The sequence below is a fragment of the Panthera leo genome, chromosome A2, assembly GCF_018350215.1.
Source record: "Panthera leo isolate Ple1 chromosome A2, P.leo_Ple1_pat1.1, whole genome shotgun sequence".
Classification (NCBI taxonomy): domain Eukaryota; kingdom Metazoa; phylum Chordata; class Mammalia; order Carnivora; family Felidae; genus Panthera; species Panthera leo.
In genome coordinates, this window is record NC_056680.1 from 91,172,053 (window position 1) to 91,185,722 (window position 13,670).

The following is a 13,670-nucleotide window of genomic DNA, read 5'->3' on the forward strand; positions in this document are numbered from 1 at the left end:
CTTTTATTACATTCTCAGAGTTGTGCATGCATCAGCACAAAACAATTTTAGAAGGTTTTCCTTACCTCAGAAAGAGACCTTACACCCCTTACCTATTCCCCTCTATCCCTCCATCCGCAGCAGCACCAGGCAACTACCAATCTGCTTTTTTTTCTCTGTATATATATATATTTGCTTACTCTGGACCTTCCACATAAGTAGAATCAAACAATATGTGGTCCTTTGTCACTGGCTTCTTTCAGTTAGCATAATGTTTCCCGGTTCATCCTTGTTGTAGTATGAATCAGTATTTCATTTCTTTTCATTGCTGATTACTGTATTTTAAGGATACACCACACTTTATTCATTCATCAGTGGATGGGCATTTGAGTTATTTCCACCTTTTGGCTATTGTGAATAATGCTGCTATGAATATTCATGTACAAGTTTTTGTGTGCACATATGTTTTCATTTCTTTGGGGTATTTACCTAGGGGTGCAATTGCTGGATCATATATTAACTCTGTTTTTAAACTTCAAAGAACTTCCAGACTATTTGCCCTTGTGGTTGTACCATTTTATATTCCTATCAGCAGTGTCTGAGCATTCTGATTTCTCCTCATCCTCATTAACACTTAATTATTTGACTTTTGATTATAGCCATTCTAGCGAATGTGAAGTGTAGTATCCCATTGTGGTTTTGGTTTGCATTTCCTTGAAGATTAATGATGTTAAACATCCTTTCATTTGCTTATTGGCCATTTGTATATCTTCTCTGGAAAGATGTCTAGGGTTATTTTACTTTTTATTATTGAGTATAAGAGTTCTTTGTATATTCTAGATACAAATCTGTTAACAGATCTATAATTTGCAAACATTTTCTTCCATTCTTTGGGTTATCTTTTTGTTTTCTTGATGGAGTCCTTTGAAGGATAATTTCTATTTAAGAACATATTTTGGAGGATACTTGCACCTCGGCTTTATTCAGAGCAAAGCTGAAGACAAAGCTTATATGCAGGTAATTTGGTGAGAAGTCATCTCAGGGAGCAGGAGTGAGGAACAAGGAAGGAAGTGGGACCAGGAAAGGAGGGAAAGACAAAAGCATGATGTGTAACTGAGGTAGCCACCGGTATGGGGGACTGTTACTTGATTATTGCTGGGACTTTCTGAGGAGCTTTATAAAATGTGTTTCAAGAACTATTCATCCGTGGGACAAAGGGAGTGAGTATTTTGCTAATGGTTGTCAATCACCCATTTGTTAAGGCTGGTCCCAAGGGTATTAACTTCTGAGACGTGCATGTCAGGGCTAAGCTGGTTTCTGATGGCATCCCATGGTGCATGCTGGAGGAGGCAGGAAGCAGGAGGTATATCCTGCAGATCCCAGGTGAAGCTGTCTCAGGTAGTACCTGTACTATGCTTGTGAAACTGCCACTGAACTTGCCATTGCAAGAGGGGCTGGAGCAAAAGGTAGACCAAGAAGATCTGAAGTGGAGCCCAAGCAGCCTCTGATTATGAAAAAGCCAGGAGTAAGCTGGTGAAGAAAGTATTCTCAAAAATCCATTATGATTAAGATGAGGTAAATTGTGGATAATTTCTGGTAATAATATGGTTCATTTGAATAGTTATTAGCAGTTAGTGTTTTTGAAAATATATCACTTAATTCTCACAACTCTGAAAAATAGGTATTATTAGTTCCTTTCTGAAGATGAGGAAACAGACGTTCAGAGATGATTCAGTCCCTTGTTCAAGGCCACACAGTGAATGTCGTTGCTGCCTGATCCTTATTCAAAGCTTGGGGAGAGAAATATTGAGGCTGCACTGCCTGAGGTAAATATACTCTACCCATTCCTCCCAGTGGGGGGTTTCAAATTCATGTGAGTTAAGGAGGCCGAGGAGGCAGAGCTGAAGGCTGAGGTGGTCAGAGAGGGGGCAGTGACCAGGAGACAGCTGCTTTCCGGTTTCCAGTGACATCCTCATGTGGGGCTGTGGCCCGGGGGTGGGGGGTGGGGGTAAGACGCACTAAGTAACAAGCACACACCGGATATGGATCTTATTTGGAACTTTCAGTTTAAATGTGGGAAACAATAATAGTAACAACCCCCACATAGACCAAGGAAAATACATCTGTGGGGGCTAGATGTAGCCTATTTTCTGCCTGTTTGTGATTTCCACTTCAGGTGCTTCCAGTCCCCTTCAGGGAATGATACCTAACACATCACTTAGTCTCTTGTAGAACTGGTTTTATGACATCGTGCTTTTAGAACATTGTGCTTCAGCTTACATCAAGGTACATGAGGTACATGATAAGAAACTCATTCTTGGGTTTATTCTAAGACTATTTGGAGGACATTGTTCACTGCATTAGTCCTCATTATAAAAACCCAATGGGAAAAATTTCTCTCTGGACTCCGTGACAGTAACAGTTGCACTCCTAATGAAAAACTTTGTTTTAGTCTTATGGACGCTGTAAATTATGTAACTGGGCATGCATTTTCACTTGCCTTGCCTTCTAGAGGGTTCAGAACCAAATTTGTGACCTACAATCACAAAATAAGGTAATAATGCTATTATTTGAGTGTTGATCATACCATGACTTTTTTTTTTCATTTTCTGCTCCTATTTTATCTTTGCTCCACTTCCCTTATTCTTGAAAATACTTGCACTGAATGCATTTTAAAGATGTTTACTGCATACATGTAGTAGGGAATAAATGGTATACCTAGTGAAGGTTAGAATCTGCATTTATACTCAGAACTTCGATTCTAAGTCCAGTCTTCTCTCCTTCATGACACAATGTACTCATGTTTTCAGTCTCTGAAACCAGAAATAACTGGGTTGGAAGGGACGTGTGATTGGTTGTCTCACTCCTGTGCAATTGCTTTTGTTTTTCAAAAAATGTGCTCCTTGGTGTGTGTGTGTGTGTGTGTGTGTGTGTGTGTGCATGGATACCATAAAGTTTAGAAAGAGGTTAGGGGGTTGCTTGAAATTGATAACCCCTTTATACAGTCACAGCAGGGCAGCAAAAAATTTGAGCTTAATGAAAATTAACATCTTCCTTCTCTCGATTTTAGGCCATTCACATTGACTTGGGAAATTGTGTTTATGGGACAGCTCTGAATGTGTGTGTGTGTGTGTGTGTGTGTGTGTGTGTGTGTGTGTGTGTGAATTAGATTGTGTTCATGGGACAGCTCTGAATGTGTGTGTATGCTGTGTTTGCCAGGATCCACAGGTGGTCATGCTTAGGGAAAGGTGAGGTAACAATGGTGAAACCAGCTCAGGCCAGGACAAGTTGTGCAGCTGAAGGAAAGCATAACACAGGTTCTGCTTACCTGCTCACCCATTCGCCTGCTGTCTCAACGGGTCACTAAAGAAGGTTAAGGTACCACACGTGCTCTCCCATACTTCTTTAGTCCTAAAGGTTTTGAAAACTCATTATGCAGCTTCAGAGGATGCACCAAAGTCGTCCCTGCCTAGCCCATTATTATATTATTAACTTATCATCCCCAAACCAATTCAATCTCTTATTCTCCTTTACCTTTGTGCATTTAATTTATCTCAACACACTTATAGGGCTATGAAAGCTTTCCAGAAGTCCAGAGCCTTCTGCTACTAAGCAAGACTGCCTTTTTCAGCATTTTCAGAACAGTAGATTTTATAACCTCCTTTGGAAATACCTTTTGGCATTTAATCAGTTCTTGCCTTACACTTAGTCTTCATCCCTCCAGCAGTATCTTGAACATTGTTCTAAGAGAAAAAAATGATCTATACCAGTATTTCTAAAACCTTGTATCAGAATAACCCAGGGTACCTGTTAAAAATCTGATTCTGAGGCCACCAGCATCAGAATGATAGACGAGAAGGATCTTGGGTAGGATCAAGGAATCTGTAATGTTTTCAAGCAATGGAGGTGTTGCTTTTCAATACTTCAAGAAGTCCTATTCTGTATCTTCAAACAGTGAGCCTCAGACTTTGGAATGCAGTTTGTTAATTTTTTTTTTTTTTTTTTGAGAGAGAGAGAGCACACGAGTAAGCCGGGGAAAGGGGCTGAGAGAGAGAGAGAGAGAGAGAGAGAGAGAGAGAGAATCTCAAGCAGGCTCCACACCCAGTGTGTGCAGCCTGACCTGGGGCTCAATCCCATGACTGTGGGATCATGACCTGAGCTGAAATCAAGAGTCGGATGCTTAACCGACTGAGCCACCCAGGCACCCCGAATTTGTTGTTGTTAAATACTGCCTACCTATCTTTCTGAAGAACAGATTTTATAGATGAGATATTGGATCTTGAAATTCGTAGAAACACCATTGCTGGTGTTCACAAGTGTTTGAGATATAAAGCATTAGATCACCTCTACTCTTCTCCATAAATTTCAAGTTATTTCATTTTTCTTTGCTTGAAACGAGCAATTAAATGTGTTAAATGTTGTATTTAATATTTCAGAGATATCCACACAGTATTAAATAATGTATAATAAATAATATAATATAACATAACATAACATAATATAGTATCTAATAGTAAATATGCATATATCACAGTTCTTTTCATCCTGAAGTAAAATTCTTATTGTATGTACTAAAAAAGCTATGTTGTTAATTTACATGGACAATTGTAATCAGTTAAATATAAAACAAAAACATACAGAATGTATGGAGAATAACATACAAATAGCCAGATACCTATTGCCTGAATTTAACAAGTGTTGCCATGTTACTGTATTTAATTCATAATTTTATTTTCAATAAAATGTTACAGATAAAACTGAAGCATCATTTGGATCCTAACCTCTCTAATTTCCATTTCCTCCTCATGTTCTCATAAAAAAAAATCTTAATCCATGTGCATATTTTGTCTTAGGATAAATTTCCAGAACCCTACCTGATGAGTCAGCAATTATAAAGATTTAAAATCTTGCCAACACTGCTCCAAAGAGTGTGTCAGTTTGTATTATTGCCACTGTATATAAGTTTGCTCTTTTCTGTTAGGCTGTTGCCAAATGGTCATTAACAATAATTATAAATTTTAGAGGTATAGGTAGTATATCATTGTTTTAATTTTAATTTTATTTTTATCATTGAGTTTAAACATTTTTGAATGTGGTAATACATTAACATTGTTCAAAAACCAGAAACTATTAAAGGCATTTTAATTATTTTAAAAGAAAAATTTCCCCCCCCATTCTTGAATTCCAATCTCCTCAAAAGTAATCACTATTTTTAGTTAATTTCTCTGCTTCCAGAATTTCTGTATGTATATTTGAATATAATACTGGTATTTCACCAGATTTCTATCCCCCTTTCCCCTTAGTACATCAAAGTTAGCATATTTGTTCATGATTTCATACCCTAATGTCCATAACAGTGTAGCTCAGAGTTGTTTCTATAATGGTACATAGAAAGGTCCCTTATTTGTTTTTCACTGCTGTATAGTATTCCATTATACACATGTACCATACTTTATTTAACCAACCCCTACAGGTACATACTTGGATTGTTTCCTTACTCTAGCTATTATACGTGACTTTGACATGAGTCATTTCAAATGTGCAGCAGTGAATTGGCTGAGTCAGAAAGTATATTCATTTATAATTTTGATGAATATTGTCATATTGTCCTCTTTAGGTGCTGTACCAATTTACTCAAGAAATACATGGAATGTATTGTTTCCTCATAATCTTACTAACTGAAGTTTGATGAAACTTCAGTTGAGAATTTGCCAATCTGATAAGTGAAAACATTTCTAAATATATTTCTGTTATATTTCTAATAATTTTCTGTTATTTTAAGTGAATTGAGCATCTTTTCATATGTTTGAGAATCATTATATTTATGTGAACTCCTTGTTAATATATTTTGACCATTCTTATATAAATTTTTCTTTCCTTATCAATTTCTAAGAACCTTTTATATATTAGAGAGGTTATTCTTTGTCTCCAACATGAGTTGCAAAGTACCTTTTTCTGTTTTTTTCAGTTGTCTTTTGACTTTGCTTATAATTTTTATTGCCATAGGTATTTAAAATTAACCTGTTTCATGTCAGATTCTGGATTCTGAGTCATAGATAAAAAGACCTTATAATGGAATTCTTCCATATCTTCTTTTGTTACTTTTATTACTTTATTGAAAAATTATTTTAGGGGTGCCTGGTGGCTCAGTCGGTTAAGCGGCCGACTTCGGCTCAGATCGTGATCTCGCGGTCCGTGAGTTTAAGCCCTGTCTCAGGCTCTGTGCTGATAGCTCGGAGCCTGGAGCCTGCTTCTGTTTCTGTGTCTCCCTCTCTCTCTGCCCCTCCCCTGTTCACGCTCTGTCTCTCTCTGCCTTTCAAAAATGAATAAATGTTAAAAACATTTAAAAAAAAAGAAAAAAAAAGAAAAATTATTTTAATCTTTGTTCCATTTGTAATTTTCCCTAGTGTGATATGGAAGTTACAGATTTCACTATTTTTCCCCAGAAAACAATGGAATTGTCTCAACATGATTTCATTTCTCGATTAGTCTCTCTTTCTCACCAGTGTAAGATTCCATCTTTATCATACAGTGAGTTCTCATAGATATTTGAGTCTATTTCTGGGTGTTCTTTTCTACACCACTGGTCTATTCATGTACCAATACAACACTGATTTGGTTATTAATATTTAATAAATGTTTTAATATCTTATAATAATAATCTCCTCTTAGATATATATATGTATATATTTTACATATATACATATATATATTTTTCCCCTGACTATTCTGATTATTTTTCTGAATGACTTTAAGATTAACTCATCTAGTTAAAAAAAAAGTAAATTTGGGGGCATTGTGTTAAGTTTATACATTTCTTTAAGGAGAATTAAGAGTATGATATTGAGTCTTCTCAAGAACATGGTGTATCTTTCCATTTGGTCATGGTTTCTTCTATGTCTTTTAGTGGTGTTCTAAAGTTTTGTTCATAACGGTTTCGTGTTGGTATTTCATGTTTTTCAGTGCTATTACTTATGAGATCTGTCACTCCATTCTGTTTTCTACCTTGCTGTTATTTCTACTTATGAAAATATGTATTTCCAAATCTGCCGAGAAGATTAGTGTCATCTATTGAATTTTAAATTGTAATGACTCCATTTTTTACATTCGCAGAAGTTCTGTCTCGTTATTAAAGCCCAGCTGGAGCTGTCTTCATAGTGTTCTGGTTCTTTCGTTATAGTTTCTATTTATTCTTGTAGCATCTTAATAATTCTAAAAAGTTTATTTTATTGTCTTTTTCAGCTCTCAGGGTTCACCCTCGCCTGCTTTTGGAATCTGTTCTGTCCCTCATGGCACTTTGTTTCCTTAGGTGATGTAAAATTTTTGCTGTGGCTTCCTTTTCATCTAGCTACTTTCCCCCATGGGAGTCCCTGGAGACGCTGGTTGTGAAACCATTCCGGAAGAGCAGTTTTATGGATGCCTCTTCCAGAGCCGTAACATTTTCAGTGGTTGTGGAGAGGTCTGGATCTTAATTTCTTATCTTCAGGATGCCTTACCTTATAATTAGTGTAGATTGAGACCCCACATTCCTGGGGTTGGATGTCTCATGAGTTTATTTTTATCCTCCCTCAGAGCCCTGGACAGATGGCAGACTTCTTGCTCTTTCCTCAGGCTTTTCGAATTCTTTCTTCATGGAAGTGACAGCTCTTCAACGCAGTGTGTTTTATAGAGGGCTCCATTTCAGTTTCTCTGCTCACTGTAGGCGGAGGTCAATCTTCTGTTCCTGTGGGAGTGTTAACACTCCATGCTCTCATGTACTTTGGGCCTATGTCTTCTGAAAGGAATCCTAGAATTGATGAGGCAACATTGTCTAAACAAAAATTAAAATGAATAAGACTGTAACACTGGGAAATATCAGAAAAGAACAATCATGTGAATGTGGAGAAATTTCTTCCCATTCTTGTAGGAAAACATTGGAGAGACAGACTACAGTGATTTTTTCCCTAAATGAATGCCCCAGGGTTTTTGTCAGTTTGTGCCCTAGCTTTAAGTAAAAGTTGATAAGGTCTGCGTTTTCTTCTGTCACCTTCATTTCTTTTTATGTCAGGAGTTAATTATCCAGTCTGTGTAATTATTACCAGCACACAGAGTCTCTGGGCCTGCAAGAAATTTAGAATTACATATGGGCTTTTAGCAATTTACACAGTATGGGCTTTGAGCCAATTTGAGAAACATTGAAAGCCATTATCATCTATCTGTAAAATACCTTGCCCTGTGTTTGCTGCCCTCAGAACAGTGGGTTACAAGAAAGCCACAAAATACTGGTGAAATAATTGGGCATCCAGTTCTGGGCATTGTGTATACACCCATTCTCTGGCTGCACATCCATCGTGTGCTTATTGGCTTTTTCTTTTGAGAAGTCAGGCAAGTGTTTCTTTTGTTCGAGAGAATCACTATCCTGTTCCAGCCCCCCCCCCCCCCCCCATTCTCTTCAGAATATTTCTTTGCTGTAATCCAATCTTCCCCCCAGATGATTTGATTTTATTTCAAAGCCATGAGTGCCACATCCTTATCGGCCGGGACAGTCGTTTCTGAGTGATATTAATTTTTTTTTCTTTTGAGTACAAGGATTAAGGGGCTAGATTTCCTCCAACAGTTGACTTTATTCAATGTCCTTTCTCTTATTAATCCTCTAAATCTTGGCATTTTGCTCTTCCCCCTCCATAGATATTTACACCAGGAGTCATCCAAGACTTTGGAAATACATTTTCTTTTTTCTTTGTACAGTCTTTGGTTAGAATGTTTCCATATTTTGTGGGAACTATTGTTGGTTCTGAAGAAAAACCCTTTACATCATTGGAGTCTCTTGACAGTGATACAAGATTACTTTATGTCATCTGTTCACTAGGTTAAGAACAGTTGCACTAAGGCTTCTTAGAAAACAAACAGTATCACACAGCAGTCAACAAAGCACCACAGGAAACCTCCGATTCATGAGTGCCTGGAATCATGAGAGGGGGCTGGGGTTTTGCTGTATTCCCAGACCTCATCATTCCCTGCTGTACACAACTGCACTGTCAGCTGCAGATCCTATGAATCACCATACACTTGTGTTGTTACACGGAGACGAATACTCACAAACCTCAGGGATGCTTTGCCCGGAGCGTGTGAGCCAGTTTTGTGGCCAGACCCAGTGTAAACTGAGATTTACCACTGGGCCCAGAAAACTGCCTTTGCTGTTCCTAAGTTTATACCATTTTCTCTCAAGATAATAGGTGTTCCTCATGGAATGGGGCCTCAGATGCAGGGGAACTGGTAAGAAATGAGCACATCCTCCTCTTTAATGACAGGGCTTCCATTTGTGCTGCACACTGAATGCAATAGCACTTTTGTGGGGCTCTCAAGCCTCACTAGGGATGTATTTGGGGGAGAATGTGATGAGGATGGCAAAGTGGCGCCTCATGGCTCCCTGGGCTGCCTGCACTGATGTGCTGATTTGATTCAAGGATGTGCTGAAAAGACACTTCTCTGCTTGGAGCACAAATTCTGGAGAGAAGCACCCTTGCATTTGCTAAGAATGAGGAGATGGCAGCTTCGAACCGCGAAGATTTATTCCTCACTGCAGGTTTTCTTAAGGTGTCATAATTATAACGATGTGGTTGGGCTTAAAGCTGAGTTCTTTCCTTCGGGGGTGGCTGGGTAGAATGACCTGTTTGCTCGATGAGAGCATCACAAATGTGCATTTGCTGACACAGTCCATCCACGTGCTATTTCAGAGGAGGTGGGCACCGTGTCTGGACTGTGGGATGGCAGGTGATTGTCTACATGTAGGGGCAGTGAAGCAACACATAGTTTAAGTCCCCACTCGCCCCGTATGGGCCCTTCCCTCTTGCAGACAACTGTGGGATAACTTTTCTAAAGTAACTTCTAACATAAAATACAATCTATTCCCTTGGGATAGAGAGGGGCTGTAGTAAAGTCCCGATTTTTATACTCCCTTTCCTAAGGAAATTCTAGTTTTATAAAATGAATGTCATGGTAGCAACCTGGTGGTCCAAATCCCTTAATTTTTCTCTTACCTTAATGCTCCACTAAAAGGCATTCAAACAGCTATGGTTTCATTCTGTGTCAGGTTTTCTGCTTTATTCAAATAGAATCCACTTTGAGTGCACTTTGTTAGGAAGATGTAACGTTGTTATTCCTAGAGTTAAATGTTTAGGAATTGACAGATACATGAAAGATGTATGAATGCATTTGCTAGGGAGAGCTCCTTGCTTTAGGAAAGGAGTTTTGGTTTTTAAGAATTAGACACACTATTCAAATTCTTGTAAATTACTATAAAACACTATACTTGGCTAGCTCCCCTATCACCAGCCTCACTTATTTCAGCTAGGTTTTTCACAATTATAAACACTTCAGCATTTGGCTGCGGCTATTTGGGAACTTGCTGGCCCCAATTGTGACATTTCCCCCCTTATTTACTAGTCTATGATGCAGAGCCCTTACATTCAAGGACATAAAGCATCCTTAAGAGACGACAACGAAAACCAAATCGAAATGGAATTCAGTGTGTGAAATATCTCAAATCGCTCACACAGGTTGAACTCATGTTTCCATTTATCTTTTCACCAATGTGACCAGTACTTTCCCTCACTGAGCAGATCTTCACTAAGTACTCATTGCTAAGTGCTGGCCAGAGTACAGACCTGTACGAAAATCTAGGTTTACTTTCCTGACTGTGGCCTGACCACCAACTAATCCCACAATTTCCTGTATTACTAGTATTTAGCACTTCCGTGAATTTCCTTCTGTGAGGACTTCCTTTTTCTTCCATTCACAGGGGATCCTCTTCCTGTGTGGTGGGATTATGCCTGGAACAGCTAAGTGGGGAAAGAGGCTATCAGACTTCAGTCTGTGTGGGAACTTAACAATTTAAGCTCCCCTGAGTAGTGTAGCATGGGTTCTTTTGAATTCTCAGTTTCTACATGTTAGGAACACTCTTTGTAAAGCAGAACCACATTAGCCTTAATCCACTTTATACATTTAGAGTTGTATTGGAATAGAACAACATGTAAGGAATAATGTATAACTGTGTTCAAATCTGGGTTCATCAGTTTCAATTGATGTGTCTTTGGACAAATGACTCTTTCTGAGCTCAGTTTTCTCATTGTGAAACGAGGCTGATAATAATAGCCAACCCATAGCCCAGTTTTGAACATTAAATTGAATATTAAAAATATGCTTCACATTTACTAGCATTTACCTTTGTTTTGTTTTTTAATGTAATAAATCTGCCAGGAAACTCATATGTCTCTTCTAAATTCTGTACCTAATTCTTGGCATGTCAGCATCAGCAAGATGTTATATTGGCAAAAATGAAGGAGATTTAAAAGAAAGGCACTTAAAACAATTGACGTCAGTAATAAGATTTATTCATACAAATAATAATGATAAAGTACTTTTGTACAAACCATGTGGAGAACATACTTTTGCAAGGAATGCAAATATAAATGCATTTTAATTTAATCTTTAATTGAACTTCTTATAATACTTATGCTTTTATTCAAGGATTTTGGAGTCTTTACCATGTTTTCATTAAGTTTTCAGAATCATACGAGGAAGTCATTGTCTTCAAATTGTAGATGGGAGGGAAAAAAAGTGCATAAAGATGATGTGATTTGGGCAAATTCTCACATTGGATGAGAAGCAGACCTATGTGGGCTTGGTCCAGGAGCCTGAAGGTACAAATTATTCAGGAATGTAACACATGCCACCTTGGGTTTCCTTCTCAGAACCTGTCAAAGAGGAGAAATTAATCAACCAGTGATCTGCCACGTTTACTTGTCCCATGTCCAACCCAACTTTCATGCTCAGTGGCTATAATCTCCCTTCTGTCCCCTTCCCTTCATCTTCTCCAAACCATAACAGATTAATTCCAACTCTTGACTTTCTCCAGGACAGCACCCATGTGGTTTTGGAAGAGTACACAATCATGCTGACTAGTCTGTCTTTACTTTCGTGACCTTGAATGTCAGCTGGCTCTGAGTGCCCACTGACATTCGTGCCCAGCTTTGCTAACCCACTCACTTCTTTCCTCTTCCGAACACCCATTTTACCCTTTCCTCCTCGGCAGCTTCAGCACTTTCATCCCCTCCTTCACTGCCATGGAGAAATTTAAAATGTTGGAAGAGGATTGGCACAGTCTCTCATGACATGTCCTTTTGAAGCCTTCCAGCGTGTGCACCCCCACACTCTGCCGTCCCAGCTGTGACCGGAGGTGAGTGTACCCCGAGCTAAGTCACCAGGTTCCATCTTCTCTCGCCTACTCAAGGACGTTCCTCCAGAAATTCTCCCCTCTTTCTCTGACATTATTAGGTTTTGTTATTGTTGTTATTTTCTACTGGTCTTTTGGGTCATTACCATCAGCATTCAAACCCATGGCCATTTTTACCACACTAAAACCGAAAACCAAAGAAAAATAAAAAGAAGCCAAGAAAACCCACAACAAAAACAAAAACAAAAAACGCCTCTCTTCTTTGACTTTGCTTCATCCAGCACCTATTGCCAATTTTCTTTGCAGCAAAACTCTTTGAAGCAGAATTGTCTAAACTCAGTTCCCAATTTCTCTACTCCCATCTCTTTTCAGTCTGGCTTTTATGCTCACCGTTGTCCCCAGACTGCTCTTGTCTGGGTTACCAACGTCTTTCTTGTTGTTAAATACAGTGGTCAGTTCTCAGTTCTCATCTTAATTCTGAAGCAGTTGACACATTGATCTCTTTCTTCTTGTTAATAAACTTTCTTCTGTTGGACACCATGCTCTCTGTTTTCTTTATATTTCACTGGCTACTCCTTCTCATCTGCCTTACTGTTTCCTCCTCATCTCCCAGACCTCTTAATATTAGCATGCCCAGGGAGTAGTCTTTCCAGAGATGCCTTCTTCTGTCTGCATTCACTGCATCTCTGATCTCATGCAATCTTGTGGCCTAAATGAACAAACAAAAAAATCACTTGCAAATTTGCCTCATCCCATCAAACATTTCTTACTAATTCCAAAGTGTTTAAGATTTTATTTTTAACTAATCTCTACACCCAATGTGGGGCTCGAACTCAAAACCCCGAGATCAAGAGTCGCACGCTCCTCTGACTGAGCCAGCTGCACCCAAAGTGGTATTTTTCTTTTTGGCTGCTTAGTTCTTTTATGCTTAGATCGTTATTTCAAATTTAATGTATTTAAAAGTGAACTTCTGACCTACCTTTTGAGAAATCCCATTCTTCCTGTCAAGTGATAGCAAACCCATCTTTCCGTATGCTCAGGCCTGGATTAGGGGAGCCATCTTTTACTTTTCTTTCTTCCACAACCCACATTTGGTTTATCAGAACCTACTGTTACTTCTTTCCACAGTGGATTCCAGAACGTGGCCACTTCTCACCACATGAACTGCTCTCACTGGTCCAGGGTGCCATTACCGCCTACCGTAATTATTAGAATAGCCTTGTAACATGGGCTTCCCACTACTGCCCATATCTCCTTAATCACCTTCCACTACTTTACTGTTCAGTTGAAACACAACACCCAGAGTGAGTCTTTTTAATGTGTCAGTCATATCATTTCTCTGCTCAAAATCTAGCAATAGATCCTGTTTGGGATAAGACCCAGTTATTACACTGACCTACAAAGCAATTCATAGTCTGACCCCTTCTCTCTCTTTATCTTACTGCTCTACCTCATGTCCATTCCACTCTGGCAACAC